The sequence below is a fragment of the Maniola jurtina genome, chromosome 19 (assembly GCF_905333055.1).
Source record: "Maniola jurtina chromosome 19, ilManJurt1.1, whole genome shotgun sequence".
Lineage (NCBI taxonomy): Eukaryota > Metazoa > Arthropoda > Insecta > Lepidoptera > Nymphalidae > Maniola > Maniola jurtina.
In genome coordinates, this window is record NC_060047.1 from 1,177,523 (window position 1) to 1,201,923 (window position 24,401).

The 24,401-nt window shown below is 37.4% G+C and overlaps 1 protein-coding gene across 4 annotated transcripts in view; it reads right to left on the minus strand.

Annotated features, from left to right (window-relative positions):
- The window catches only part of LOC123875351 (nephrin-like), a 122,590-nt gene that overhangs the window by 80,679 nt on the left and 17,510 nt on the right, over positions 1-24,401 (minus strand). The gene's annotated exons all lie outside the window — the stretch shown is intronic.

The following is a 24,401-nucleotide window of genomic DNA, read 5'->3' on the forward strand; positions in this document are numbered from 1 at the left end:
TTTGCCTATGTCAAAAATAAATTCTTTTTCAGTGATTATTATTAAATAGAGTCTTCCAAAAGTACCCGTATCAAAATTGGGGGGGGGGGGGGGGGCGGGTATATTGATGCTGGAGGGGCGTTTCAATTAGAAACAACAATAATATTACTATTTTATTTAAAAAACAATTTCATCAACTTTTTTCATCTTTTTAACTCTTTCATTTTGTTTTAATTACTGTTCGTTTTTCTATAATATTTAACTTCCATGCATATTTTGTCATTTGAATACTTAAAATCATATAGGTAAACCGTTTTATATTGTAAATATTATTGTAAATTTTTATTAACCCTTTATTTTACAAATTCTGTGTATATCTTGTTTAATGCATATATCTATTTATTTAGGTATAGTATTGCTGTGTACACCTATTAGGGGTTGTCACTTGACCTTTTGTTTTTATGTTTAGACTGTTTAGAGTTGCAACCTGTTTTGTGTGCCTTTTTTTTAACCCCCGACCCAAAAAGAGGGGTGTTATAAGTTTGACGTGTGTATCTGTGTATCTGTGAATCTGTGTATCTGTGTGTCTGTGTATCTGTGTATCTGTCTGTGGCATCGTAGCGCCTAAACGAATGAACCGAATTTAATTTAGTTTTTTTTGTTTGAAAGGTGGCTTGATCGAGAGTGTTCTTAGCTATAATCTAAAAAAATTGATTCAGCCGTTTAAGACTTATCAGCTCTTTTCTAGTTTTCTTGTAGAAAAGAAGGTTAGATAACCGTTAGGTTCATAATATTATGTCAATAGACAAATGTCAAGCTGTCAAGATGGACGTTGCCTAAATACTTAATTATTTATTTGAAAATGATGTTTTGGAAAACTCAAATACTTTGGGTCGTCGGGGGTGTTATAAATTTTTAATTTACACTTGTCAATAAAATAAAATAGAATAAACGAGGAGGCAAATCCTTTCGTTCGCGTCCGTGGAATTTGGAGTAAGTACGCACGGGTGCAGACCGCAACTTAAATTAACAAAGTGCGTTGACGTCCCTTTAAAAGATTAGTACAGATTGATATTTGACCAGTTGATTTCAATTCGCGTGATGGAACCCATTTAACTGCGGTTTTAAGTTACGATTCGTTAACCGACACTGTGGGACTGTTTCCATTCGGCTTAAACGTCACGGTTAGCTCCAACAAGTATAGATAACTATACCAAGTGGGGTATCTTATGAAAGGGCTTTACCTGTACATCCTAAAACAGAATTATTTATTTTTATGCACAACAGTTTTTGACTTATCGTGAAAAATATTGAAAAAAGTACCCGAGTACGGAACCCTCGGTGCGCGAGTCTGACTCGCACTTGGCCGGTTTTTTCTGTAAGCATTTCTGTTTGCATGAGAAACAGAGCAATGGTGAGATCTAGATTGGAGCACGCTAGCCTATAAGATGCCTATTTATTCAAGTTATACTTTTCAGGAAACACAGGCCCCGGAAAGGCATTCGTTAGCGGTTCGTATCAGAAACGTTGTCCAACAGTAGCCGTTCATATGATGGTAATAATGATGTCATAGGCCCTTATCTACCACAGTTAATGAGAACATTAATCATCTCGTTGAAATTTTAATTGCATGACACCATGGGCACAGTTAATAGTTTGCGCTCCTCAATTGCAAGAGTCAATAGAACTTGCTTTTATTTGAATACGCGCAGATTAGCACTGTGTTGACATTGTTTTGTTAGCGTGTGACCCGTTTATATAAATAGACTAGCTGACACCCGCGACTTCATCCGCGTGGATTTAGGTTTTTCATAATCCCGTGGGAACTCTTTGATTTTCCGGGATAAAAAGTAGCCTATGTGCTAATCCAGGATATTATCTATCTTCATTCTGAATTTCAGCCAAATCCATCCAGTGGTTTTTGCGTGAAGGAGTAACAAACATACACACACACACACACACACACACACACACACACACACACACACACACACATATACAAACTTTCGCCTTTATAATATTAGTGTGATCTAGCTTAATTCCGCGACTTCGTCCGCGTGGACTACACAAAGAAATCCATATTTTACCCCCTTAGGGTGTTTTCAAATATATGCATTTTCAGGAATCCTGTAGATATTAGTGAAGCTGACGTCATAATAACTATCTGTATTAGAAATTTCAGCCCGATCCGTCCAGTAGTTCGAACTGTGCGTTGATAGATCAGTCAGGCAGTTTTTCCTTTTATATATTTAGACTAGCTGATGCCCGCAGCTTCGCCCGCGTGGATTGGTCAGATCCCCTGCAGCATCAGGATTGAGGAGTTGGACTCCAAATTTTTTATGAAACAATGTCGCAAAGTTCCTTTATCGATTAAAAAAGAAATGACGCAAATTGGTTCAGAAATCTCGGAGATTTCGGTGTACATAGGTAGAAAAACACAACTCCCTTTTTTAAAGTCGGTTAAAAAAGTAGCCTATGTTACTTCCTGGTCAATTCTCTACTTGTCTGTGAAAATCCCGTCCAAATCGGTTCAGCCGTTCCCAAGATTAGCCTTTTCAAACAGACAGACAGACAGACAGACAGACAGACAGACAAAAATTTTAAAAACGTGTGATTCAGTTATAGTATCGTTCAAATAACCATATGATCTTAATATGCGGTAGTTATTTCGAAATTACAGACAGACACTCCAATTTTATTTATTAGTATAGATAGTATAGTATAGAGTATAGATTAACTGACCCACCCTGGTTTCTTCATCATCAACCCATCGCCAGCCCACTACTAAGCACGGATCTTCTCTTAGAATGAGAAGGGTTTTCTCCATGTGCTGCATCACGCTAACCAAATGGAGAAACACTATGGAGAATTCTCAGGCGTGCAGCTTTCCTCACGATAATGTCCTTTACCTACCGTTGTATAGCGGGAACTTGCATCAAAAGGTCACGCGAGGAAATCCGAGGGCAAAAGCTAGCTACAGACCAAAAGATGCCATCGAATATTTTTCCCTTTTTTATCATATCTCAAAAAAAGGTAAGTATAACCCTCAGATCACTCTTGTGTCTGTCCATCTGTCATATAAAAGGTTTTTCGCGAAGTAACATAAACGTTACTAAATAAATGTTACATTTTTCTTCAAATATTTCGACATTACTTATTTTACATGAAAATAATATGACTCTTAAAATTATATTATTTGAGAAACAAAAATGAGACTCATTTTTTTTTAATTAAAAAGTGTTGACAGAGGACATGGGTCAATAGGACCCACTTCTAAATATTTTACATTTTGTGAGATATTTATATTTTTCAGGATAAGAGTGCCAACGGGACCTATTACCTAAGCCCTTGCTATTCGTTCATCTGTCCGTCCGTCTGTCTGTCAGCCGGCTGTATCTCTTGAATCGCAATAGGTAGAACGTCGAAATTTTCACAGAGTGTGTATTTATGTCTATTGCCGCTTTAACAACAAACAAGTAATAAAAACCCAAAATGGCATATTTAACAATGGCCGCCATGCTAATAAAAACAAATTACATAGTGGTATATTTCATCCGATGGTACAGAATCCTTCGTGTGGCAGTACGACTCGCACTTGACGCGTTTTTAAGTTATCTATAAAAAGAAAACATCGCAGATAACTTCCGCCACGAAACAGAGGAAAGGTTTAAGATACCTACATCAAATACATTATGATATATGATGGCGATTACGGACAAATAGTATGGTCCTCAGTCACGGACGCATCCCCCATACATCAGATAAACATTTCGCAGAAACTACCCATATATATTCATTATTGCGATAAGAAGATAATAGTTGCGTGGTACAAGAATTATATCATGTACTTCCCTACTCTTTCAATTTTTTTTGCTGACAATCATCTCAGCCAAGATCCCTAACCCGGAAAATCAAACAGTTCCCAAGGGATTTAAAAACCTAAATCCACGCGAACGAAGTCGCGGGCATCAAGCTAGTGATTTAATACAGCACTAAAAACCGACTACTACCCGCGAACTGCCGATAGATAGCAATAGATGATAAAGTATAAAATTAATTTTCTGTCGCTTTTTAACCCCCGACCCAAAAAGAGGGGTGTTATATTAAGTTTGACGTGTGTATCTGTGTATCTGTCTGGGGCATCGTAGCTCCTAAACTAATGAACTAATTTCAATTTAGTTTTTTTTGTTTGAAAGGTGGCTTGATCGAGAGTGTTCTTCGCTATACCTAATCCAAGAAAATCGGTTCAGCCGTTTGAAAGTTACAGCTCTTTCTAGTTACTGTAACCTTCACTTGTCGGGGGTGTTATAAACTTTTAATTTCCACTTGTTATCATTAAGAACTCAGAATTTTTTCTTCTTTCATTTGATATCCCACTCGATACAATAGCAAAAGAAGTTTTTGGAGCCTCTTTTTTGGATCTAACATCCGTCAGGTCGATTTTTTTTCCGTATAAAATGTAGCCTATGTCACCCGGACCTTTACAACGAATCAATTGACACCTCATTCATCAAAAGCGGCCCAGTAGTTTAGGCACTACGGCACTACGTACATACATACATATATATCTACATAGACTGCTAAAATCATAACCCTTCCTTTTGGCTTTGCCGTAGTCGGGTAAAAATGTTGAATAAATTGCTCGTCTCTTGAAACTTGCCCCACAATATCGCTAAGTACCCTCTTATTTCTGTTAGGGCTCATTAATGGACAAAGATGGCGCGCTCGTTTACAATTTTTCCAGTGCTTGTATAAATCGAGAGATTACTTTAGACAAGGGTATTTTCCTTTGAAAATTTGTGTTGTCTCCGCTTGTAATAAAACCTTAATAACCTTTAACACTTTCAATACTCACAAGTGAGTGAATAAGACCCGAGTAACAGCTATACTCTATCCACGGAAAGTAGTTTAGCGCTCTCTCTGTTATGTATTCCCATACAAATGACAGAGACAAAAATCTCAGTGGGCGTTAAGAGGGCTCTCTCCGTCACTCGTTTCATACAATCGTAGTTCCAATTTCATTTGAATATTAAGCAACCAAAGTCCATGAAATTTTGCAGACATATTCCAGAAACTAATATCTATGTCTGTGGTTTTCCAGATTTCCGTTAAAATATTCGGTTTCAAAGTTACGCGGTCTTAAAAAATTTCATACAAATCTTTGAGCCCCTGTAATTTTAAAACTACATATTTTTAGAAAAATCTAAAACACCACAGACACAGATATTAGTTTCTAGAATATGTCTGCAAAATTTCATGGACTTGGGTTGCTTAATATTCAAATGAAATTGGAACTACTATTGTATGAAACGAGTGACGGAGAGAACCCTGTTAAGCATTTTGAGATACCACTCACCAACTAATCACAAATGAAAATGAAACTATGTTTTAGAAAAGAATTTCGAATGTTTTTTGAAAACATGTTTGTGTTTCCCTAACCCTACCTATTAACCACATTCTTTGTACTTACTTATATCCTATCGTATATACTATCCGAAACTTCTGGCTTCACGGAAGACCAGCGCTGTGCCTGCGTTCCCGACACAGACGCAAAATGCTGAGTGGGTCCATTTTGGTACCACACACCACGCATCTCATTTTAATTCTAGTTTATATATGTTACCTTATTTTAGTGGCACCAGAAAAAAACCAGTTTCTGGTTTCTTGGTTTTGGTTGAGTGGTGACTCAAAATGGTTAACGCCCACTGAGATTTTTGGCTCTAACATTTGTAATAGGAGCGCTATGCTATCTTCTTTCCGTGGACAGAGTATAGTATCGTAATAATACAAGTGTAAATTAAAAATTTATAACACCCCCACAAGTGAAGGTTACAGTAACTAGAAAAGAGCTGATAACTTTCAAACGGCTGGACCGATTTTCTTGGATTATAGCTAAAAGTACACTCTCGATCAAGCCACCTTTCAAATAAAAAAAAAAAACTAAATTAAAATCTGTTCATTAGTTCAGGAGCTATGATGCCACAGACAGATACACAATACATACGTCAAACTTATAACAACCCTCTTTTTGGGTCGGGGGTTAAAAATTACTCTTGAGTATTTGAGTGTTAAATTGAACGTCAAAGCCTATTTATAAAATCTTCAGCGATCGTCTTCTAATAATAATTATTGCTTTGATTTATTAATAAATTTAACAAATAAATAAACGTTACTTTAGTGAATGTTTCTATTTTAATATTAAATTAAACTCGTTATGATTAATTAGCTTTGATTCATTGTGATTTATTATTAATGAACGGAATTACACTGGAAAATTCCATTTGTGATAATGGGCATTATTTTAACAAAAGTTGTTTATTTTCGTGTTATTTGAAGGTAGGTAATTTTAGCTAATTTTTTGTAATAACTACTATGATCATTGATTCAGACGAAAATATCAAAGTTTGGAGGCATAAGGTTTTAGAAAACCTTAATTCATCGCCATCATCTCAACATGTCGCTGTCCCACTACTGAGCATGGGTCTCGTCTCAGAATGACAAGTAAAGCCATAAAATAGATCCACCAGGCTGACCAAGTACGGATTGAAAGACAGATGGATAAACTTAATTATCACTACCCATATTACCTATTCACTACCCATATTATAAATTCAAAAATGTGTTTGTTTGTTGGTTTTTAGGGTTCCGTACCTCAAAAGGAAAAACGGAACCCTTATAGGATCACTTTGTTGTCTGTATGTTCGTCCGTCCGTCCGACCTAGAATCATGAAATTTGGTACGTGGGTAGGTCTTATAGCACAAGTACAGTAGCCATGCTAATCATGACTAATACTCCCCTTTCCCCTCCAATTAAGCGTAAAGCTTGTGCCAGGAGTAGATATACGACAATAGTGCAATGGGTGGGGTTTGAACCACCGGACCTTTCGGAATTTAGTCCGCTCCTGAACCGTTGAGCCATCGGGCCTCTTTTTAACTTGCGAAAACGTGGTTTTCCATTTTTGTTTAGAGATTAAAGCAAAAATAAATAAGGAAGACAACAAAAGACTATGTGGGAGGAAATATATAATTGAGTTGAGACTGTAGTGGGGTGCCAAACTGCACCGACATAATATAACGAGACCAACAAGCTACACGCCTAGGTGAAGATACTATGCGATCAAATAGGAATAGGGGGCATAGGCCCCTTGTAGGAATTTCCACGCGCCACGGAATCCAGCGGTTCCTTACGACTTATTGATGTCATGTGTCTTGAATGGGAGGGCCTGCCAACACTACGGTTCCCGTTGTGAGGTCACATTTCTAGCACCTTGGGACCCCAACCGTATATCGGTTTTTAGGGTTCCATACCTCAAAAGGAAAAACGGAACCCTTTTGGGATCACTTTGTTGTTTGTCTGTCTGTTGTGTCTGTCTGTCTGTCCGTCCCTGCGTCCGTTGTGTCTGTCAAGAAAACCTATAGGGTACTTCCGATTGACCTAGAATCGTGAAATTTGGCAGGTAGGTAGGTCTTATAGCACAAATAAGGAATAAATCTGGAAACCGTGAATTTGTGGTTACATCATTAAAAAAAAATATGTTTCAATTATCAAAGTAAGATAACCAATTCAATTCAATTCAATAACAATAATTGACCAAGTTCAGTCTGCTGTTGGCGGTTTCTTGCACGTGTGACCAGGATGTCAGCCAGATGAGAGAAGTGGCAAATGCTTACAAGAGGTACACTACCAGTGGTAAATACATTTGATGATTCAAAAGTACTTGTGAAAGTTTATTTGAATACAAATATTTCTATTCTATTTCATTCTGTTTAGGACAAATAACATCCTTAGGGAAAGATGTCATGCCACACCGTTCTGCCAAGAGTGTTATAAAGAAGAAAAAGACCTTAGGCCTACAGGTCTTGTACTTTGGCAAGTCAGAACGAATCGTTAAGTCTTCTCTTCCGCGTGGTGAAGGCTATGCTTTTTGATTGAGACAGACAAAAGACATAAGGCCGTTTGATCCACGCCTCCTCAAACGTGTGAATCGAGTTAGGAGTGTTTAGGGTGGATACGACAAAAGATTTTAGGCGTCATTAAATCCAAGCTTTTTCTGTATCGTGCTGCGTTTACACACTACACCGTTCACTGGAGGTATGTAAGTAAGATTTCTTAAGAAAACACTAACAAGCCAATAACCACGTCATCCAAAGGCAGCATAGAAGTGACGGTCAATACGCCATATTTCCCCCATTTTTGCCCCCATTATAACTGTCCGTAGGCAGTCCTCTAATGTTATGAAAGTAAGCTTTATAAAGAACGACTCAGACCAATAGTAACGCCGTTCAAACGCAGCATAAAAGTGATGCTAGTGCACTTGTTGTCTTGGCAGTTCTCTGACGATATGTGCTCAAATTCTTGTAAAAAAAACACACAATGTGTGTGTGTGTGTTTGTTTGTTACTCCTTCACGCACAAACTACTAGACGGATTTGGCTGAAATTTGGAATGGAGATAGATGATATCCTGGATTAGCACATAGGCTACTTTTTGTCCCGGAAAATCAAAGAGTTTCCACGGGATTTTGGGAAACCTAAATCCACGCGGGCGGAGTCGCGGGCATCGGCTAGTCTGCTATAGAATTATGACTTCCTATTAATTCGCGCCAGTAGCTTCTCGTTTAAAGGCAGCATAAAAGTGACGCTAGCGTGGACAATACGCCCTGTTTTTCTCCCGCACTTGTGCCCTACCACTTGGCAGTTTTCCGACGATTTCTGCTCGAAAATGCTTTGTCTGCTACGAAATTTTTGAATACACGCCTTTTTATTTGCATGTAAAAATATAGGTTGAAATCTGATATACAGCCGTGTTCCTGCGTATTGTATAATTAAAAATCCGTAGCGAAAATGAAATTCACGCTTATACTTCACCTTACTTTATATTCGTTATAATACTGACGGTTTGCTGATAAACGCTTTTTTGGGTTCCGTACACAAACGGTGAAAACGGAATGCTGTCTGTCTGTTTGTCTGTTCGCGTCTCTAGCTCGTCTAAATGAGTTTAAAACTTGAATTTTGGTTTTTCGTGTAGAACGTTGACCCAAATTAGAAAGTCATTTGAATTATTTTTATTATTATTTGCTTTTCATAAATTTCAAGGTTCCCGAAGGATGCCAACTGGACACTTTTACTAAGCCTTCACTGTCGTCCGTCCATCTGTCCATCGGTCTGTCTGTACTTCATTATCTTATGAACCGTAATGTAGGGAGATAGAAACGGGATCGCACTTGACCGGTTTCTTCATATTTTTTCGTAATCCATACTAATATTATAAATGTGAAAGTGTGTCTGTCTTTCTATCTGTCTGTTACTTTTTCAAGGCCAAGTAAATGAATTTTGCTTGGTATTCATGATTTTTAGTCAAAAAATCTGACAATAATTGACGCTTGGAATTTCAGCAAAAGAAAACATTTTTTTACACAAACTAAAGTCATTTCAAATAATTATGAAGCAAAGCGTGACATGAAGTTGTTTTAATTTTCTAGTTTTTTTTTATATAGTTTATTTACGAATAAAGCGTACGTATTACGCCACAAAATTTGCCCTAAAATAGGAATTTTTCAAGGGCTATAACTTTGAAATACGTAAATACACAATTTTACTACATTAATCGTTTAAAGGCGTGGATAGTGGTGAGATAAATCGATATATGGCTTAGTTCTAGAACAACAAAGAATAGAATAATTAGGCGTCATACTTTTGTATAGAGAAGCACGTAAGAAGTGTACCCTAAAATGACATATTTCTAACGACATTATAAACACAAATATGACAATTCTAGATCCTGAAAACGAAATTCTGTTGAAATAGTTGACACGGCTAGCCTCTTCGCAGTTCGCACGCTTGTAAAATTTGAATCGACACTACAAATCTTGCAAATAGATTTTCACCCTTAAAACATGTCTGTTAAAGTTCATTTTTGGGGTGTGGTGGATAATCGAGTCTAAAATCTGAATATGCGAGATAGGAAGGCCGGAAATTGCAGGATGCGTGCGTTCCTTTCTCTTTGTTTGCTCAGAAAACTGGATGGATTGCCGGACAGATATTTTGCCGAGATGGTAGGTATGTTTGCTACTAAATTATGCCGGCGACTTCGTCGGCATGGATTTAGTTTTTCTTTTTAATCCAGTGGAAATGGGGTAACTTACTTTTCATACCTTACATACATTTCACCCTCCCTTTTCTACAACGGCACCCTCACCACTTGTGTCTCTGATGCACTTCGACCAACCGTTATGCCGGATCCTTTTTTCCACGCACCTGCAAACCGTGGAATCAACTCCCATCGGCGGTGTTCCCATTAGATTACAACATGAAGTTATTCAAGGGGCGGACCAACAAATTCCTGAAAGGCCGGCAACGCACCGGGCGGTTCCTCTGGTGCTGCAAATCTTCATGGGCGGCGGTAATCACTTAACATCAGATGACTCGTCTGCTCGTTCGCTATTTTTTACAAAAAAATAGCCTGCTCCAGAATGCAAACTATATTTGTACGAAACGTCAAAATAGGTAAAGCGGATGGGCCGTGAAAAGCTAACACAAAGACACACTTTCGTATAAAAAAAAATATTAGTAGTTATATTGGAAGTATGGATTTATCAAACTTCTAATCTTCTAAATAGTAGGTATATTTAGAAGATAAAGCGTGTAAATCGTATAAAAGGACTAATATTATAATATCAACGCACAGCTCGATCTACTGGACAGATAGAGTCGTTTGGCATCCAGATAGCTACCACGCGGTTGAAGTCGCGTGTATAATCTAGTAATTTTTAATATTATTACTAAGCCTTTATTTACTCCTTATCTTTAAGTACAATAGGCTTTCTTACAACTATCTAGCTATTTATTCTACAATTTTTACCTTTATTTTATGATAGTTTTGTTAGTAAGTACCTACAATTGTGTTTTGTATGTGTGTGTGTTCATATGTTATGTTTTGTATAGTGTTGGTTAATAAAATCGCTAGTTTACAAATGTTTAAAACTACTTAGTAAGTATATACCTACATTTATATCAATTAATTTTTAATCTAGTAATAACAGTGTATAAATATAGCTAAATAAATTATTATAATTTATAATATCATCCCATTCGTCCAACCAAGCATCAAAATGAATTCCAATTACGTAAAATTACATGATATTAATTTAAATTTAATAGAGAACTGCGACCCATCTCGCAATTTCCTTAGAACAAGCCGGGCCTGGGGAGAATTTCGCGCTTCGAATACGTTTTATTAAAGACTTGGGTACATGCAACGCGTCGCGGCAACGTACCCCACGTTGCAGTGACGCGCTGTATGTACCTGTATGTAATCTAGCAGTTCACAGCCACTCCAAGAAATACAGTTTATTGGAGGTAATTTGTATTTCAAGATAAGCAAGATAGGTCAAGCACAATGAAGACGTTGCCACTGGGTATTGTCCGAATTATGGTTGTATCTGGATTGATGAGTTTAAGTGGTACTTATCTCCCTGGCAACTTTTCTTGAAGTCTATTTTCCTGGGCATTGAAACAACAGATTTGCCTCAAAGGGTACTTCATCTCCACTGAACATAATATGTAGGTACCTTTCCAACCCTTGAGGCACGCAGCATGGCATAGAAGCTATAGTTGGAAGAAGCTCGAGTTTTGAAGCTATAGTTTTAAGTTTACGTAATTAATTATCATCATTACATCATTATTTTACAAATTCAAAAAAAATTTTTTTTTTTTAAAGAATATTAGCCATTTTAATCATGACTAACATTCCCCTTTCCCCTCCAACTAAGCGTAAAGCTTGTGCTAGGAGTGGGTTACGACAATAGTGCAACGGTTGTGGGGTTTGAACTGCCGACCTTTAAGATTTCAGTCCGCTCCTATAACCGTTGAGCTATTGAGGCTTAAAATCAAATTGAAAATCAAAAAGTACAATGGTACCCAATTTGAATAAATTTTTGTATGTGTATGAGTTTAAAAAATGGATACTAATAATTTAATTGGCTAATTTACTGACTGTTTAATATTAATCGCACGGCTTTCTGTTTGTTCTGGCCTTAAAACGTACCTACTTCTCTCATCAAATATAATATAATTGCTTCAAAGTATTTAGTGTGTTAATAATTCATGACTCTGGTTCTTATGGGTGCGCTATACTATAATTATATTCGTGTGAAACATCGTTTACTATAGCATGATAATTATTATATTTTGATTTATTTGAAATCTTCTATATATAGGTACATTTTGTTATTTTTTTTAAATAATATTAGCCAAGTTTATACTACTACTAGTACTACTAATAACGCCATACAGGTCTTACTAGAGGATGCCTGCAACTCAGTCCGCGTGGATTTAGGTTTTCAAAGATCCCGTGGGAACTGTTTGATTTTCCGGGATAAAAAGTTGCCTATGTCAATTACAGGGACGCCAAATTTCATACAAATCGGTTAATCGGATGGGTATTTGGGAATCCTTGGGAACCCTTTGATTTTCCGGGATATAAGCTAACCCTGTACCTTTCGTCAGAATCGATTCACCTGTTGGGCCGTGTCAAGGTAGCAGACAGACAGACAGACACACTTTCGCATTTTATAATATTAGTATGGATGAAGGGATGAAAGCTATTTTTTTAATCGCAATAGTGTAATAAAAGTGTTAAGTGACTAGCGCCACATAACCTCTTATCTATTTTTGTGAACGAACGTAAAGAAGGAATGATTTCTGTCAACTAGTTTATTTTAAGTTATCTATTTTGTGTCGTTAGATATAGTAGGTAGATATGTCTCTCAAAAAAAAACTGATCTTTCTATATATTAAAATCTGTACCCAAAGATCATCGACTTGGTCCGCATAAATCTTCAAAATGTCCGTGTTAATGACCACAAAGATGTCTATATTCTCAGAATAGACAACGCACATCCAAATTGTTCCAATTAATACGCTAATTAAGACATCAATCATCGCCATACGTGGTATTTAGCTAAGAATGACTAAGCAAAAAGTTAGTCGCACGATTGTTTACATTAAAAAACTTCGGGGAAGTGTGCTAATTCATCTTATATACTTATGCCACCGTGAAATTGTAAATACGGTTATATTATAATGTATCTTGCGAGATTATAACATGTCGAAAGATTGTGAACCTCTCTATTGTGAGATCTATATATCGTAGCGTCGTTACATTTCATAAATAATGCTCAGTATTCTTTTTTTTTTTCTCTCTCGTCTGGCTTTACGAAGATTAGCCAATGTCAAGTTTGTAGTTATTTGTAACAAGTTAGTTAAACTATACAAGTATGAACCCCGTCTGTGCCGGCGCTCGCCGACACACGCACGGCACCTCCTTAGAGCGCTTTCCAGTCAGTTTCACAAAAAAAAAAACACTCCAAAAAGGCAGAGCACGCCCGCCAGCTAACACCAACACAGACAAAGTCCATGCTCAGTATTCTAGACATCACTAGATTTGTTTAGTGAAATGGTCTAATTGAGTTGTCGTTTTAACAAACTCCCAGTTTATGCCATTTCGCTACGACATAGATCTCACAATAGTTCACAATCTTTCGGCAGCTCTCAATTTTGTAAGATAGATAATAACCTAACCGTATTTACAATTTAACGATGAAATATACAGCATGTTTGATCAATCACGTAACAATAATTGACAGAATAAATGAAGTATATAGTACTGAATGGTTTTTTGTATAGCAGAGACTCGGAGAGTGGCTTTATGCTAATTTTTATTCTAGGAAAAAAGCTCACAAGAATAATTTTTAAAAAACGTGTCGCGAGCGTCATATTATTATGTAGTTAGGTATAAAGCGTCCATGTGTTTATTCTAATTGGGAGATTGTGCGATTCGGAGCGAGCACTTGTGTGACAGATGCTATACGAGATTACGGCTTCCACGAACCGCTTCCTTTGCCGCTGCCCGACTGAAAGGGGCAGGATTTACGGGCATTTATATACAGAGTGTATCCTTTCAACATTTTCGTAACGGAGCAACAGATAAACGTGTTGTTTTACATTAATATAGTCAACAACTTGGAAATTTATAAAATATGCTTTTTATTCAGAGAAAAGCGTTATCACGTGATTTTAAAAACATAAGTTCACGCGTTCACAGTTAGGTATAAAGCGTCCATGTGTTTATTCTAATTGGGAGATTGTGCGATTCGGAGCGAGCACTTGTGTGACCGATGCTATACGAGATTACGGCTTCCATGAACCGCTTCCTTTGCCGCTGCCCGACCGAAAGGGGCAGGATTCAGGGGCATTTATACAGGGTGTATATGAAGTAAAATGACGAAATAAAATTACAAAAATTTTCATACAAAATTTAAAAAAAAATATTTCAAAGTTTTCATGTCCCTAACGTGCCCTAACTCACTGAGATTGTTGGCCATCTTTAGATAGGCCAAGGCCAACGATCTCAGTGAGTTAGGGCACGTTAGGGCCATGAAAACTTGGACATTAAAAAAATTAAAATTTTGTATGGTAATTTTTATAATTTTATTTCGTCATATTTTTACTTCAGCATTGTATTTATCAGATCAAAGTAGCATGGGTACGTGTCGTCACTATATACTAATTACCAAACACCCTGTATACAGACTGTACTACAGATATATACATTACAAGTACGCTAGATAAGATGTGCCATAATAACAGTTGTTCATTATGCGAATTCAAAGCACCCTGTACAAGAGTTCTTCATAGTGTTCTTAAAGGTGTGCAAAATCTGCCGATTTGTACTTGGCCAGCGCGGTGGACTGTGGCATAAGCTCTTCTCATTCTGAAGGGAGGGTGCTACCTACTGGGCATAATAGATGATGAAGATGATGATGAGAGAAATTCACTCCTAAGATTTTGAACATTAATTTCCTGCTTTTACTTTGTGTTTCAAAATAACATAATGTTAGATTATATAGCAGGATATAGCAGGTAAGCCAAGAAACTATAAAGCATTAGCCCGACTTTACTCTAGACAGCATTACATCAAAAGACAAGAGCTCCTCGAATTGAGTTAGGTGGAGCGCGTTTCCATTGTTACTTTAGAATACATAACATTATTATTTTGTCTAGTGGGCTACGGCTGTGGCTAGTTACCACCCTACCGGCAAAACCGTGTCGCCAAGCGATTTAGCGTTCCAGTAGGCTGCTGTGTAGAAACCAATATGTCTATATGTTTATGTATGCGGCATCCCGTACCAGCCGACTATAACCACCGGTACGAAATATTAGCCGATTTTTCTCCAACTACCCGACAAATACAAGCATTTATGTTCACTACATGGTTTAAAACCTGACCAAAAGGTGTAAATCTGACCAAAATATTGACTTTAACATTTCAAATGTTAGTAATGTAGAAAGAATGTCTTAAAATCCTGAAATAAAGGTAGACACAGGTCATAAAACTCGTGTCGCCCGTAGTAATGGAAACGCGCCGTGTACTACGCACCACGTTATTAGATCATAGCGGCGCGATGCGGCAAAGAGTCTGTATGTTTTATGTATGCGGCGTCCCGGACCAGCCGACTATAACGACCGGTCCGAAATATTAGCCAGTTTTTTCCAACTACCCGCCAAATACGCGTGTGTTTTGTTTTGTATGACAAAGGTTTCCGGGATGAATTATTTAGGAAACTCGATATGGGGAGGTTGACACGTGCTTCGAAGGGTGTGTTACAGAAATTGCAAAGCCCCTCTATGTTCCATACTTTTGATAAAATAGTTAGTTTACCACTTCTGATAAGTGCGCTTTACAAAAATAAGTGTTTATGTAATGCGCGCGTAGTGTTTCATTTAACGTTTACTTGCGGATATGTAGACACTTTCGACTATAATATTATTGATTTTGACTTAGACTTTAACAATGTTGAACTATATTTTTAACCGACTTCCAAAAAAGGAGGAGGTTCTCAATTCGTCGGAATCTTTTTTTTTTATGACATACTATTAACCAAAGCAGTGCTTGAAGACCAAAATTTTCGAACAGTGCGTATTGCCAGAGATGGCATAAACTATTGGCCTCATAAGAAAGCTATACATCGATTAGTAACGTGCAGCTCATAGAGGTATAAAAGTACTGCCTACCCTAGTTGTAAAAACTCGACACTTATTTTCCATGATAACCTGTCAGAAAATAAGTTCATACCTTAATGCTTACCCTGGCTTTAAACCCTTGGCACGCCACTGACATCGATGCTCAGAGTCACTCAGCAGAGAGACTCTGAGATGGAGAGAACTTTGCTTGGAGTTCTCTATGTGATCTGAATGATATGAGACAGAAATGAGAACATCCGTAGGAGAACCAGAATAATCGACGTAGCTCAACAGGTTGCGAAGCTGAAGTACCTAGTAATTAGCAGGGCACATGATTTGAAAAACCAATAGATCCCACGGTGTTTGACTTCGCACCGGAAAGAGCTCTAGGTTGTCAGACGACATCAAACGAGTCGCAAGGAGCCGCTGAATTCAAGCGGCGCAAGACCGTGGCGTGTGGAAGTCCCAACAAGAGACCTATGCCCAGCTGTTGATGTCTATCGGTTGATAACGATGATGATGATTAACAAAAGCTAAGTTGAAACATGGTTGAAGCAAAGTATCTAAACTGCCAAGGCTTTTTGGGTTATACTCTTTATACTCGTACGTATGTTCATTTTAGCCAATTTAAGAGGCTGTTAGTGACATCTGAAGCATGAAGCCTCGTTCCATACATCGCCCCAAATATATGCGCCTTTTTATGAAACGACTGAATTATACAGTACGCTGGTATTCCTCGATCTAGTACGTACTGTGTATAATCTAATTCTGCTTTTTTATTTTGAGTCATATTTTTTTAACGGCTTCAAAAAAAGAGATTTGTTACGTCTGGGCTAATGCTGTAATTTTTATGACGATCGCGATAGTTACGGCTATATAATATCATGGGCAGGTAGGTAGGTCTTATACCACACGTAGCGTAAGGGGAAACATCCGAAAACCATGAATTTTGTGGTTACGTGTCAAAAAATATTTTTTTATTCTTATATGATGATACGGAACCCTTCGAGCGTGATTTCCACTCGCACTTGATTGGTTTTTTTATAGTAGGTATAAGCTGTCGCAGAATATATCAATAACAACTCCGTAACAATTTACATTCACTATGTCGCCAAAGTTGCCTTTGACTTGAAGCTAACAAAAAGTCTTATGATGTATGGAACCATTCCACCATGATCCCAAAATACCTTTCTCCCCCATCAGAGCGTCCTAAATTCAGAGTTGCATGCGACAGTCAGTTTTATTTAGGGATCGGCATGTTCTGGCGTCGTGCCAAAGATCAACGATAAAATTAGAGAGACCTAAGCGCCACCCCAATAAAAAGCCGCAATCATTAGCTACTAATACACTCTGTGAAACCTCTACTATTTTAAAATCGAGTGCGTTTTTTAGAGTTCCGTACCTTCCTAAAGGATGCCAAATGGGGCTCTATTAAGCCTCCGCTGTCAGTTTGTCGGTATGTCTGTTTGTCTGTCTGTCAGCGGGCTGTATTGCATGAACTGTATGTAGAGAGTTGAAATTTTCACTTGTATTTCACTTGTACTGACTTGAAAATTTGAAAAAAAAATTGAAGTGTTATAATAATATCTAGTACGATGCTACGGAACCCTTCGTGGGCGAGTCCGACTCGCACTTGGTCGGTTTTGAACTATTACCATGCCACGTTGTATACGCATTAAACCAGTAATCAAACCCAGTTTAGTTTCTACTAAACCGAACAGTTTGAACCTGTGGGTATTAATTATTATTGAAACTTTTATTTCGAAAATGATAATATTTTACAAAATATTTTGTAAACTGTTTGTAGACAAATGAACTTACAAAAACTAAAACACGACTACTTAATTGAATATATATTTCATGAAATTGACTGTAAAAGAGACCGAAAGGCCGAAGAGAATGAGTAAATTAAATGTAACTTAAATCTTCTGCTTGGTAATTTGTTGTGAGTTGTAACTTAAATAAATATTAACTTCAATATTATTGTTGTGCTTAGTCTAAATCCATTTTCAAACCTCTAATTTCTTGGCACAACTTTCCGAATCAAAATTGGCAATAGGTGACAAAGAAAAGCTCTTTTAAGTAATAAACCCAAGAAGGAAGTATTTAGACAAGCTCTGGCGTCTTGCCAGAAAACGGAAATAGTCTGTCCAAGATAGGACAGCGCACGTGGCAGATAACTGCGATAGTATCCCGATGACTAGCTGAGATTTAAATTTAACCTGTCTTACTATAGAAAAGTTTGTTTCTAGTCTTGACTCCTTCGAGGTTTGGGCTCCTAGTTATACGATAGGTAATTTTCTCTTCGTTCTAGCCTCAGAATAGATGTAGCCTCAGAATAGATGTAGCCTCAGAATAGGTGGCTCTAAAATCAATGGTTCTAGCACACCCTCAGATACAAGTTACAAGATACAGATACAAGTTAGCCCTTGACTGCAATCTCACCGGGTGGTAAGTGATGATGCACTCTAAGATGGAAGCGGGCTAACCTGGAAGGGGTTTATATTAACATCATCATCATTCTCGCCCACTACTGGACACAAGTGTCTTGTAGAAACTTCCACTGCCTGATTTCTACGAAGCCCTGTGATTCGTTTGATGTCGTAAGTCCACCTAGTGAGGGGTCTGCTAGCGCTTTCCGCTTTGAGCCGTCAGCCCAGCACCTTGGGATGCCAGCGACTATAAGTGTTTCGAACTATGTGCCCCTGCCCCCATAGCCACTTCAATGTACATAATTTTATAATTTAAAATATTAAAATTTAAAAAACCACCAACACAAAAACCTCTATAAGAAAACTAGAAAAGAGCTGAACTTTCAAACGGCTGAACCGATTTTCTTCTTTTATAGCTAAGAACACTCTCGATCAAGCCACCTTTCAAACAAAAACAAACTAAATTAAAATCAGTTCATTCGTTTAGGAGCTACGATGCCACAGACAGATACACAGATAGTACCTACACGTCAAACTTATAACACCCCTCTTTTTGGGTCGGGGGTTAATAAACTAACTCAGTTGAAGTATCACAATATGATTTATCCCTTTGGTGTTCTTCGGTCAAATATAGTTCAGATCTACAGGTCGTTAGCCCGATTGGCAACGGGCGACTAATTTGTCACCACGCTATCTATATCCGTGCAAACAAGGATCTACCAGAGCACCTGGGGTGTAATAATAGTGCGCGTCTGTTTGTCTGTTGGGATTATGTGTGAAATGCTTTGATTTATTCCTTTTGGCTACCTCTGTGGCGCAGAGTGCTTTTCTACTAAAGTTGTCTGACAACTTCCTAGGCATGGTGGTGAGCGCTGTGGTGTTATCAGGTCTCGGGTTCGATTCTCAGCATTGGAAGTTCGTAATTTTATAGTTTCTAAATTTTCTCTGGTCTGGTCTTGGTGGTAGGCTTCGGCCGTGGCTAGCTACCACCCTACTGGCAAAGCCGTAGCGCTAAGCCATTCAGCGTACCTAGCGGTATGTACGATGCCGTGTAGAAACCAAAGGAGGATGAGTTTAATGAAAACTGCCATTCCCCTTGTAGGTTAGCCCGCTTTCATCTTTGACTGTATCATCACTTACCACCAGGTGAGATTCCAGTCAAAGGCTAACTTGTAATGGATAAAATATATTACAAAAATAGGATATTTTAATTAATATATTTCGAATATCATTTTTAGTTAGTATTCTGTTTAAAGGTCATATTTGATGGTACCAACTATCACCTATTCTGTTACGCTAACTTAGTTTGTTCCCTTTTACAATAGAATTGAACAGTTTCCATACAAACAGATATAGAGTGACCCGTTTCATCAACGCTACACACGAATAACAGGTGTCAGCGTGGACGCGATCCAACCAGCTCGTTAGCACGCGCGACCGATGCCATTCATTTATCACCACTTTATGCTCTCCCAAATTATCCCGTACTATCTTATTAAAACGCGTTTTTTTGTCTCCTGGATGCTAGACGCATCTTTCCATTTCAATTTCAATTTATCGACTTATTAAAATTTAACTTTAAGCTTCAATTCGATAAAAAACAAGCTACTGTTAAAATTATTATCAATAAGATCAGTTTTTTAGATTCAAATAAAATTGGTTTCAAATAATTGGTTTTGGAAGTTCCAAATGGTGTACCTAGTAACTGTTACCAACAAGTGTAAATTAAAAATTTATAACACCCCCGCCCCGACAAGTGAAGGTTACAGTAACTAGAAAAGAGCTGATAACTTTCAAACGGATGTACTGATTTTCTTGGATTATAGCTAAGAACACTCTCGATCAAGCCACCTTTCAAACAAAAAAAACTAAATTAAAATCAGTTCATTAGTTTAGGAGCTACGATGCCACAGACAGATACACAGATACACACGGCAAACTTATAACACCCCTCTTTTTGGGTCGGAGGTTAAAAAAACATGTTTGCAAATCCACAATAGAGCTAAATAGAGTTTAGCTCACGAGTACGATTATTTAGATCTCTTTAGGACAATTACGCTGCTCGTAAGGTCTTAAAAATCCTAATGGCTTAGTGGAGTTTATTTACCCGGTTTATCCGGGGACCGGCTGAATTAAGCTTTAGTATTCATTATGTACGACGTTAAAATAACTGAAGTATATTTTAAATTTATTTACCAAAGTGTTTTTTCTTCTCCCATACATTGCCAGGGGTTGAAAATATCCAACTAACACTTTAATTGGTACTTACTTATAAATGTGAAAGTGTATTCGTTTGTAGTTTGTCTTTCAATCACGATGCAACAGAGCTGTGTAGTATAACTATAATATCTTGTAGTAGCTAAGTAAACCCGAAGCTTATAGCTTTTTAAATTTATGAATTTTCTCAGGTCTGATCTGGCAAGAGGATTTGACCGCCTGTTTGATAAACCGATAAAGTTATTGAACCAATTTAATGTTTTTGATTTATCGTGCAAAATCTTGGAAAAAATACCCGAGTACGGAACCCTCAGTGCGCGAGTCTGACTCGCACTTGGCCAGTTTTTTATTGTGGTACAAGCTTGTGCTTGATGATAATCATGCCTGCGAAACAGAGAATGATGAATTCTAGGTTGGAGGGCGCATGCCTAGAAGGTGCCTATTCACTCTTGGCTTGAAGGTATTCAAGATACACTTGGTAGGAAACACGGACGCTGGTAGGCCATTCCACGCCTTTTCGGGTTTCCTCATGTCATTTCCCTTCCCAAAGTAAGTGATAAGTCTCCGATATGTCCATGTCGGAGGATTGCCAGCGAAACATACATAAAAAAAAAAAATTTAATACGCACATTACAGCGAAAAGTTCCAGGTTTGTGCATAACCTAGTCACCGTTTTCACTCATAGTCATAGCCTAGTGGTGATGCATATTACGGGTCAAAAAATACAGGTATTTTATAGACAGCTGCAATAAATAAAACATTTATCTATGTAGTCTAAAAATTTATCAGTCTATTTTTACATCCACAAATCAATCACAACACTGCCCCTGTTTCGGCGTTTCCGGATAGAAATCAATACCCGATTCGGAGCTTAAAAGTTACAGAATTAATGAAACCGGATCCAAATCCAATTTCACCCGGCCAAGCCGACTAAAAACCGGTCGTAAAGCTATCCGCAGCCAAACTAAGCCATTTGAATTTACTCCAATACTGATTTAGAAGACTTTGGGACAATAATTATGGTTGCTGTTGAGAATTAAAAATTCGTTCGGCTTAGTGAAATTTCCTTGCGCTATTCTACCTGTATTTCTTTACTTCATTAGTGAGATGGTTGAATTTGGTGGGAAAATATATATCTTACTATACGCTTACTTACTTGCACATACTTGCTAATAATATTACCGATACTTACCTACTAATTATTATCACACTTCACACTAATCTCATTATCTCATTAATATTATAAAGGCGAAAGTTTGTATGTATGTGTGTGTGTGTGTATGTTTTTTACTCCTTCACGCAAAAACTACTAGACGGATTTGGCTGAAAAAATATCCTGGATTAGCACATAGGCTACTGTTTATTGCGGAAAATCAAAGAGTTCCCACGGGAATTCCAAAAACCCCTAATCCACATGGGCGAAGTCGCGGGCATCGGCTAGTTTACTATAAACTTCAGCCAAATACGTTCAGTAGTTTTTGCGTGAAAGAGTAAGAAAGATACACACACATACAACATACATACAAACTTTTCGCTTTATTATATTAGTATGATACCTATTATAGGTACACTAAATTAGACTGCAATATAATATAATTATATGTATTTGTTAAGCAAACTTACACCAAACGCTGTGTCGTACGATATCTATAAACTACTTTAATGTCCTCCGATAACCCGAGTCTACCCGACTTGCATAATCCCTACAAATAAAATATTACCCTTTCTCTCCATTTGGGCGGAATTATTGTTTTTATTGCTTTTGCATCACATACTTTTGTTTTTAAACGATTAATAGCGGTTTAAATTCAGTGCAATGAGCCTTGCATGAAATTGCAGATTTTTATGTGCCATTGTGTAAACTGAATGTGAACAATAAATATACCATTTTTTAAATTTATTAACTTACTCTTTTTTACTATTCAGGTCAAAAGATTCAGACAAATTCTAATATTATCTAAATGTTATCTTAAAATAGAACAAGATTATGTTGATACTATCAAAAAGATAATGCAAAAATGTATCTAAGTCCATTTTTGTCTCAATAGCCCATGTCTGTACAATTTATGTTTTTTTTAAAACAGAAAATAGCGAACAAACGGGCAGGCGGGTCACCTGGTGTTAAGTGATTACCGCCGCCCATGAACATTTGCAGCACCAGAGGAACCGCCGACGCGTTGCCGGCCTTTCAGGAATTTGTTGGTCCACCCCTTCAATAACCCCATGTTGTAATCTTGTGGGAACCGCTTTTAACTCTATCTAATCCACTGTGTGCGTTGTGGCGTGATTATAGGACAAACTAACAAACCAATAAACAAACACACTTTCGCATTTATATTATTAGTTAAATCCATCTTTAATTACACCGACCGAGATAAAAATTTAAACCAGTAAACTTCAAAGTTGAAACCTTTGATAATTTACATAAAGTCACCCGTATAACCCAGTTTATTCAAAAATACACAATCGCCAGCACGTGTGACAGAGACGTCCGTGCGAACACATTCTCCTATATATATCCCCTTCTAGGCATGTACCCGCTATAGCAAAAATAATACCGTTACCGTACCGTATCGATATCGTTATAGCTAGCAACGACTATAATAACGATATCGCGAGTCCAATCTGTTGCATCATGGCGATTTGCACAGATCATAGTCTAAGAATCAATCACATAAGCTCGGCTGAGATCTGTTTTTATACATTGCACAGTAAGACATTGGACTACGAATTGTTTCGAAAACACTATGTCGAGTGACTACTTACAAACTTACTGTATTGGTTTGAGGAATATTTGATAGCCAAAATAATTACCTATGGCTAATAATAATCATTTAAAACAACACGAAAAACTGTAGAAAGCATTTTAACATCGGTACTCAATATCGGTACTCAGTACCGGTACTTAGTATCGGTATTGATGCCAAATATTCATTGGTAGCTGTTGCCGTAAAAATACCGATAATGTCCAAGTATATTCGCTTCACAATTGGCGAGCTGCCAGCGACAGCGAAGCCTGCAGCGATGGCTACTAAAAGTTCATTCATTGAACCGAAAGTTACTGCTTTTGTGCAATAATAATATGACCTTAATGTGACGTTTATTCCGTACTGCAGTGTTTACTCTAGAACACATACTGTTTTCAGAGAAAGTGCATTAAATAAAAGGTATAATGAATATCTTTGTTTTCAGAGAACTATCAGAAAACAATTTTTTTTCCAAGCAAGCTTCTTTACTCGCGTTTAGAATAGGGAAGTAACTGGTAAAAAAAAAGTTTGTTAATGACTCGTTTTTTAGCTGATACACGGAATCAATACCTAAAGACTCAAAAGCACTTGTAAAAGTTTACTTCAATAAAAATATATTCTATTCTACTCTAGAATTTACTCTGGATAAGTGTAAGTGTACCGATGAATGAGAGAGCTCGTGGGTTAGCTATTGGGGAAACAAATTGCGATTAAAAATTACTTTTTTTGTACCAGAAAGTTGTAACAATAAACAGAAAAAGAAAGAAAAAGTGGACAGGGCAATACTTATCTCTATAAGAAATCTCTACCAGTGACCCTTGTGATTGATTGGTTGGGAGAACATTTTCGAAAAATTCCCAACGAGTCACACTGTTACCCGTTTTGGTGTTACTCGCTGGGAACCCACCCTCTCTCTCGTCTTTTACAATGATTAGCCAATGTCAAGTTTGTTGTTATTTATAACAAGTTAGCTAAACTATACAAGTATGGACCCCGTCTGTGCC